This window comes from Somniosus microcephalus, chromosome 12, assembly GCF_052327205.1.
Source record: "Somniosus microcephalus isolate GS21.2 chromosome 12, FLI_Smic_1.0, whole genome shotgun sequence".
Classification (NCBI taxonomy): Eukaryota; Metazoa; Chordata; class Chondrichthyes; order Squaliformes; family Somniosidae; genus Somniosus; species Somniosus microcephalus.
Window position 1 is genome coordinate 15,533,293 of NC_140998.1, and position 6,978 is coordinate 15,540,270.

A 6,978-nucleotide genomic window follows, 5' to 3' on the forward strand; every position below is an offset into this window, starting at 1 on the left:
GTAGATGGCGCTGTGTCAGGATACATAGATACATAGAAGATAGGAGCAGGAGTAGGCCATTCGGCCCTTCGTGCCTGCTCCGCCATTCGATGAGATCATGGCTGATCTTTTAATTCAGTATCCCGTCCCCGCCTTCTCTCCGTAACCCTTAACCCCTTTTGCCCGTAGAAATATATCTAATTCCCTCTTAAATATATTTAATGAGCTGGCGTACACTGCCCTCTGTGGCAATGAGTTCCACAGGTTCACCACTCTCTGAGTGAAGAAATTCCCCCTCATCTCTGTCCTAAATGGTTTAGCCCTTATCCTCAAATTATGTCCTCTAGTTCTGTTCTCACCCGCCAAGGGAAACATTCCTTCTGCATCCAGTCTGTCTAGACCTGTCAGAATTTTATACACTTCTATGAGGTCCCCTCTCAATCTTCTAAACTCCAGTGTGTACATCCCTAAACTACATAGTCTCTCCTCATAGGTCATTCCCGCCATTCCTGGTATCAGCCTGGTGAATCGCCGCTGCACCCCCTCCATGGCAAGAACATCCTTCCTCAGATGAGGCGACCAAAACTGTACACAGTACTCGAGGTGTGGTCTCACCAGTGCCCTGTACAGCTGCAGCAAGGTATCCCTGTTCCTGTATTCTAACCCTTTTGCTATGAAGGCCAGCATACCGTTTGCCTTCTTGACCGCCTGTTGCACCTGCATGCTCGCCTTCAGTGACTGGTGTACAAGAACACCCAGGTCTCTCTGTACTTCCCCCTCTCCCAATCTATTGCCATTTAAATAATAATTTGCCCTCCCGTTCCTGCACCCAAGGTGGATAACTTCGCACTTGTCCACATTATAGTGCATCTGCCATTTATCCGCCCAATCGCCCAGTCTGTCCAAATCGCTCTGGAGCTTCCTGGTCTCTTCCTCTGAGCCCACCCCCCCTCCTAGTTTAGTGTCGTCTGCAAATTTGGAAATGCTGCATCCGACTCCCTGATCCAGGTCATTAATGTAAATTGTGAACAGCTGGGGGCCCAGGACAGATCCCTGTGGTACCCCACTTGTTACTGCCTGCCATTCAGAAAATGAGCCGTTTATTCCAACTCTCTGTTTTCTATCTGACAGCCAGTTCCCTATCCACGCCAAAACTTTCCCCTTTATCCCATGAGCCTCAATTTTCCATGCTAATCTTTTATGTGGGACCTTATCGAAGGCCTTTTGGAAGTCCAGGTACACCACATCTACTGGCTCTCCCCCATCTATTCTACCAGTTACTCCCTCAAAAAATTCCAATAGATTAGTCAAGCACGATTTACCCTTTGTAAATCCATGTTGACTCTGTCCTATCCTGTCCCCATTTGCTAAGTGCTCCGCTATTTCATCCTTAATGATGGACTCCAGCATTTTGCCCACAACTGATGTAAGGCTTACAGGTCTGTAATTACCTGCTTTTTCCCTACCCCCCTTTTTGAATAGTGGGGTAACGTTAGCTACCCTCCAATCCATCGGCACTGTTCCCGAGTCTAATGAATTCTGAAAAATCATCCTTTATAAAAAAGGCCGGGCTGCAGTGAGCCCTCCCCGCCGGTAGATGGCGGTGTGTGAGGATGTCTCCCTTTATAAAGATACCGGGCTGCAGTGAGCCCTCCCGGCCGGTAGATGGCGGGGTATCAGGAAGCCATAGAAACATAGAAGATAGGAGCAGGAGTAGGCCATTCAGCCCTTCGAGCCTGCTCCGCCATTCAATGAGATCATGGCTCATCATTCAAATTCAGTACCCTGTCCCTGCCTTCTCCCCATATCCCTTGATCCCTTTAGCCTTAAGAAATATATCCAACTCTTTCTTGAATATATTTAATGAACTGGCCTCCACTGCCCTCTGTGGCAGTGAATTCCACAGGTTCACCACTCTCTGGGTGAAGAAATTCCTCCTCATTTCAGTCCTAAATGTCCTACCCCTTATCCTTAGACTATGACCCCTGGTTCTGGACTCCCCGACTATCAGGAACATCCTTCCAGCATCTAGTCTGTCTAGGCCTGACAGAATTTTATAGGTTTCGATGAGATCCCCTCTCAATCTTCTAAACTTCAGTGAGTATAAGCCCAATCGACACAATCTCTCCTCATACGTCATTCTTGCCATCCCAGGTATCAGCCTGCTGAATCTTCGCTGCACTCCTTCCATGGCAAGAACGTCCTTCCTCAGATAAAGCGACCAAAACTGCACACAATACTCAAGGTGCGGTCTCACCAAGGCCCTGTACAACTGTAGCAAGACATCCTTGTTCCTCTTGCTACGAAGGCCAACATACCATTTGCCTTCTTAACCGCCTGCTGCACCTGCATGCTTACCTTCAGCGACTGGTGCACAAGAACACCCAGGTCTCTTTGCACTTCCCCTTCTCCCAATCTATTGCCATTCAAATAATAATGTGCCTTCCTGTTTTTGCCACCAAAGTGGATAACCTCACATTTATCCACATTATAGTGCATTTGCCATGTTTCTGCCCAATCACCTAACCTGTCCAAATCGTACTGGAGTTTCATGACATCCTCCTCGCAGCATACCCTCCCACCCAGCTTTGTGTCATCTGCAAATTTGGAGATATTACATCCAATTCCCTCGTCCAGATCATTAATATATATTGTGAACAGCTGGGGTCCTAGGACCGATCCTTGCGGTACCCCACTAGTCACTGCCTGCCACTTGGAAAACGACCCGTTTATTCCAACTCTTTGCTTTCTGTCCACCAACCAGTTCTCTATCCAAGTCAATACCTTGCCCCCAATCCCATGTGCCTTAATTTTGCACGCTAATCTCTTATGCGGGACCTTATCGAAAGCCTTCTGAAAGTCCAAATACACCACATCCACTGGTTCTCCCTTATCTATTTTACCAGTTACATCCTCAAAAAATTCCAGTAGATTAGTCAAGCATGATTTACCTTTTGTAAATCCATGTTGACTTTGTCCGATCCTGTCACGGCTTTCCAAGTGCTCTGCTATTACTCCCTTTATAAAGATGATAAACCTACAGAGGGCGAGCGAGAGCTTTACAAAGGTGCGTATTGGAAGGTGGACAAATGTAAGAAGTCACACAACACCAGGTTATAGTCCAACAGCTTTATTTGAAATCACAAGCTTTCGGAGCGCTGCTCCTTCGTCAGGTGAAGTGGAGAGATGCCTATAGACACAGCTTATATAGTCAGAGAATAATGCCAGATGATTACAGGTAATCTTTCTAACTGCCATTTATCACACCTCGGCAGAGAGATAATCACAGCAATCAAAGGTGTGAATGGTGTCCAAACAGCTCAGTCAGGAAAAAATTACATCAAAGAACAATGAGGTGGGGTCACAAGAGGTCAAATGTTGCAGATGCTGGGGTCTGCATGGAAAACAAAAAACAGACAAAAAACATTTTTTTTGCTGGAAATCACAACAGGTCCAGCCGCATCTGTGTAGAGAGAACAAGCCAACGACGACTCGAGTCTGGATGACCCTACGTCAGGTGGGGTTACATGTAGCGTGACATGAACCCAAGATCCCGGTTGAGGCCGTCCTCATGAGTGCGGAACTTAGCTATCAGTTTCTGCTCTACGATTTTGCGTTGTCATGTGTCTCGAAGGCCGCCTTGGAGAATGCTTACCCAAAGATCGGAGGCTGAATGTCAAATAAAGCTGTTGGACTATAACCTGGTATTGTGTGACGTCTTACATTTGTCCACCCCAGTCCAACACCGGCATCACCACACCATGGCTACTATCGACACCACAAACTGCCGGCTATTCTCTGACTATATAAGTTGTGTCTATAGGCATCTCTCCACTTCACCTGACGAAGGAGCAGCGCTCCGAAAGCTTGTGATTTCAAATAAAGCTGTTGGACTATAACTTGGTGTTGTGTGACTTCTTACATTTGTCCACCCCAGTCCAACACCGGCATCACCAAACCATGGCTACTATCGACACCACAAACTGCTGGCTATTCTCTGACTATATAAGCTGTGTCTATAGGCATCTCTCCACTTCACCTGATGAAGGAGCAGCGCTCCGAAAGCTTGTGATTTCAAATAAAGCTGTTGGACTATAACCTGGTGTTGTGTGACTTCTTACATTTGTCCACCCCAGTCCAACACCGACATCACCACACCATTGGAAGGTGAGCATCTCTTTGGTTCAGGTGACCCACATTTCACTGCATATGTCCAGGTGCAGATACAGATAAACGGATACACAACACACACTGCACAGGGGAAAGCTGAGGGAACTCAGGATTAAACAGGGAGCCAGCCAGAGAGAGAGAGAGACAGAGAAAGATGGAGTGAAATAGACACTAATAAATCGACGATAGCCCTTGTTAGTTTTGCAGTTACTATCTATAAAACTGCTCCTCCCCCAAGAGCCACTACTAAGGTTACAGCTGCTATCTATAAAACTGCTCCTCCCCCAAGAACCACTACTAAGGTTACAGCTGTCAAGGGTAAAACTGCTCCTCCTCCCATCACAGCTGTTTTTCCCCAAAGTCTGTCCCATGCAGCCATGAAGGGTTCGGTAAATGGACACATTTTGAGTGCACTAATCGACTCATGCAGCTCTGACAGCTTCATTAGTGAGCGGGCTGTCAGTAAATTAAAACTGCATATTTACCCCTCGGACAGGGAAATTGCAATCGCTCTGACGACACTGACCACCAACTCTTCCGGCTTTTGTCTTGTCAACCTTATTCTCAATGGCCGCACTTATTTCTCCACCCGGCTCGGGGTGCTCAAAAACCTATGCAGTGATGTGCTCCTGGGACAGGATTTCCAGAAACAACATAAAAGACTCACTTTCGAGTTTGGAGGGTCAAAGCCGGAGCTTACTATTTCCAAAGTACCATTTTGTGCGCTTTCGCGGCTTCGCTCGACGAGCTCTCCTTGTTTGCCAATCTTTCCCCCCGATGTAAGCCCATAGTCACTAAATCACGACGTTTCAGCCAAGATGATCTATCCTTTATCGAGGCAGAGATCTCTCGCTTTCTAGCTGATGGTACCATTGAGCCATGGTCATCTCCCTGGCGGGCTCAAGTCGTCGTTGTTAAAAATCCTCTGAAGCAACACAAGAAACGTCTTTGCATCGATTACTCACAAACTATTAACCAGTATACCGACCTGGATACCTACCCACTACCACGCATCGATGACATGATCAATAACCTTGCCAACTACAAAGTATTTTCAACTTTTGACTTAAAGAGCGCATATCATCAAGTGCCGTTAAAGGACTCTGACAAAAAGTATACAGCCTTTGAGGCCAATGGTCAGCTTTACCAGTTTTGTCGCCTTCCATTTGGGGCCACCAATGGGGTGGCCATCTTTCAGCAGGCAATGGATAGCCTAGTCAAACAGGAGACCTTAACGGACACTTTTCCATATCTGGATAATATCACCATTGTTGGTCATGACCAGAAGGAGCATGATGCCAACCTCCAGAAATTTTTTGACATTCTCCATCGTCGCAACTTAACCTTAAATGAGTCCAAATCTGTGAAATCAGTACCATCAGTCAACATCCTTGGCTACTGGGTGGGCAATGGTGTCATCAAACTGGATCCGGAGCGACTTCGTCCACTTCAGGAGCTCCCTCCCCCTACGAATCTCAGCTCTCTTCGTCGGGCACTCGGCATGTTCGCCTATTATGCGAAGTGGATACCCCACTTCTCCAACAAGGTCCAGCCCCTGCTTCACGCGAAGTCATTTCCGTTGGAGGCAACGGCTATTTCAGCTTTCAACCTCCTCAAGCGACAACTGGAAAAAGCCACACTTCGTTCCACTGATGAAAATCTCCCTTTCGTGGTCGAGTGCGATGCATCGGAGGTGGCGATCACGGCTACCTTGAATCAAGGTGGTCGACCCGTTGCATTTCTGCCCAGAACTTTGCAGGGTAGCGAGCTCGATTATCCACCTGTCGAGAAGGAGGCTACGGCTATCATCGAAGCAGTATGTAAATGGAGTTATTTCTCGCTCGTCGCCATTTCACGCTTATAACCGATCAGCGCTCCGTGGCCTTTATGCTGGATAACCGGAAACGCACTAAGATCAAGAATAACAAAATACAGCTCTGGAGGATGGAATTGGCCGCCTTTGGCTACACCATTGAAATAAAGAATAGATTTGCCTTCCAAAGCTAGGCTTTATTAACTTTAAAATCTGCAGCACATCTTTCCACATCCAGTCCCAACCAAAGCTGGAAAAGAACTGAATTTAAGGTGGCCACCACACATCATGTGACATCAACTACCAATGAGATTACAACATATATCCCAAGGCAGTTAACAAACAACCAATCACAATACTTTTACTAAACAAGGAATAATCACCACATTCACCCCTCCTTTTAAAATATACTCCAACCTAAATAACCTTTACAACTTATAATTAATTATTTACAACTAAAACTATGCACAACAAGAGTAAAACTGTTTACATGACACAATACTAAGTGAACAACAACAAATAATAACATTGCACATAAGTATTAAGTATCTCTCAACTAAAACAATATAATATAATATTTCAACAATTTTAAAACATTACTATCAATTTAAAAGTCCATTTTCAATCGGTCGACCGGATATCTTGTTCGTGTCGACCTTCTTAACCTTGGTGAAATTCCTTGCCCTCCCACACCAGAAGGCACAGAAGTATCTTCAGCAGGAAGGCTATCCATATCCCGATTTTCAACGGTTTCCGGATTAGAAATCCCATCAAAAGGTAAACTGGGACGGTCATAAACATCCATCAAGGGCTGACTAATAGAAGTATAATTATCTGCAATCGGATTGGAGACATTCGTAGTATCTTTAACAGCATCCACATTATCTAAATCATGACTATTGTTAATATCCTCAGAAGAGGGCTGGCCACCACAAGGAGCCAAGTCTTTAATTGAAACGGTACTTTCTTTCCCATCTTGGAATCGAATATGAGCATATTGAGAATTTGCCTCCAAC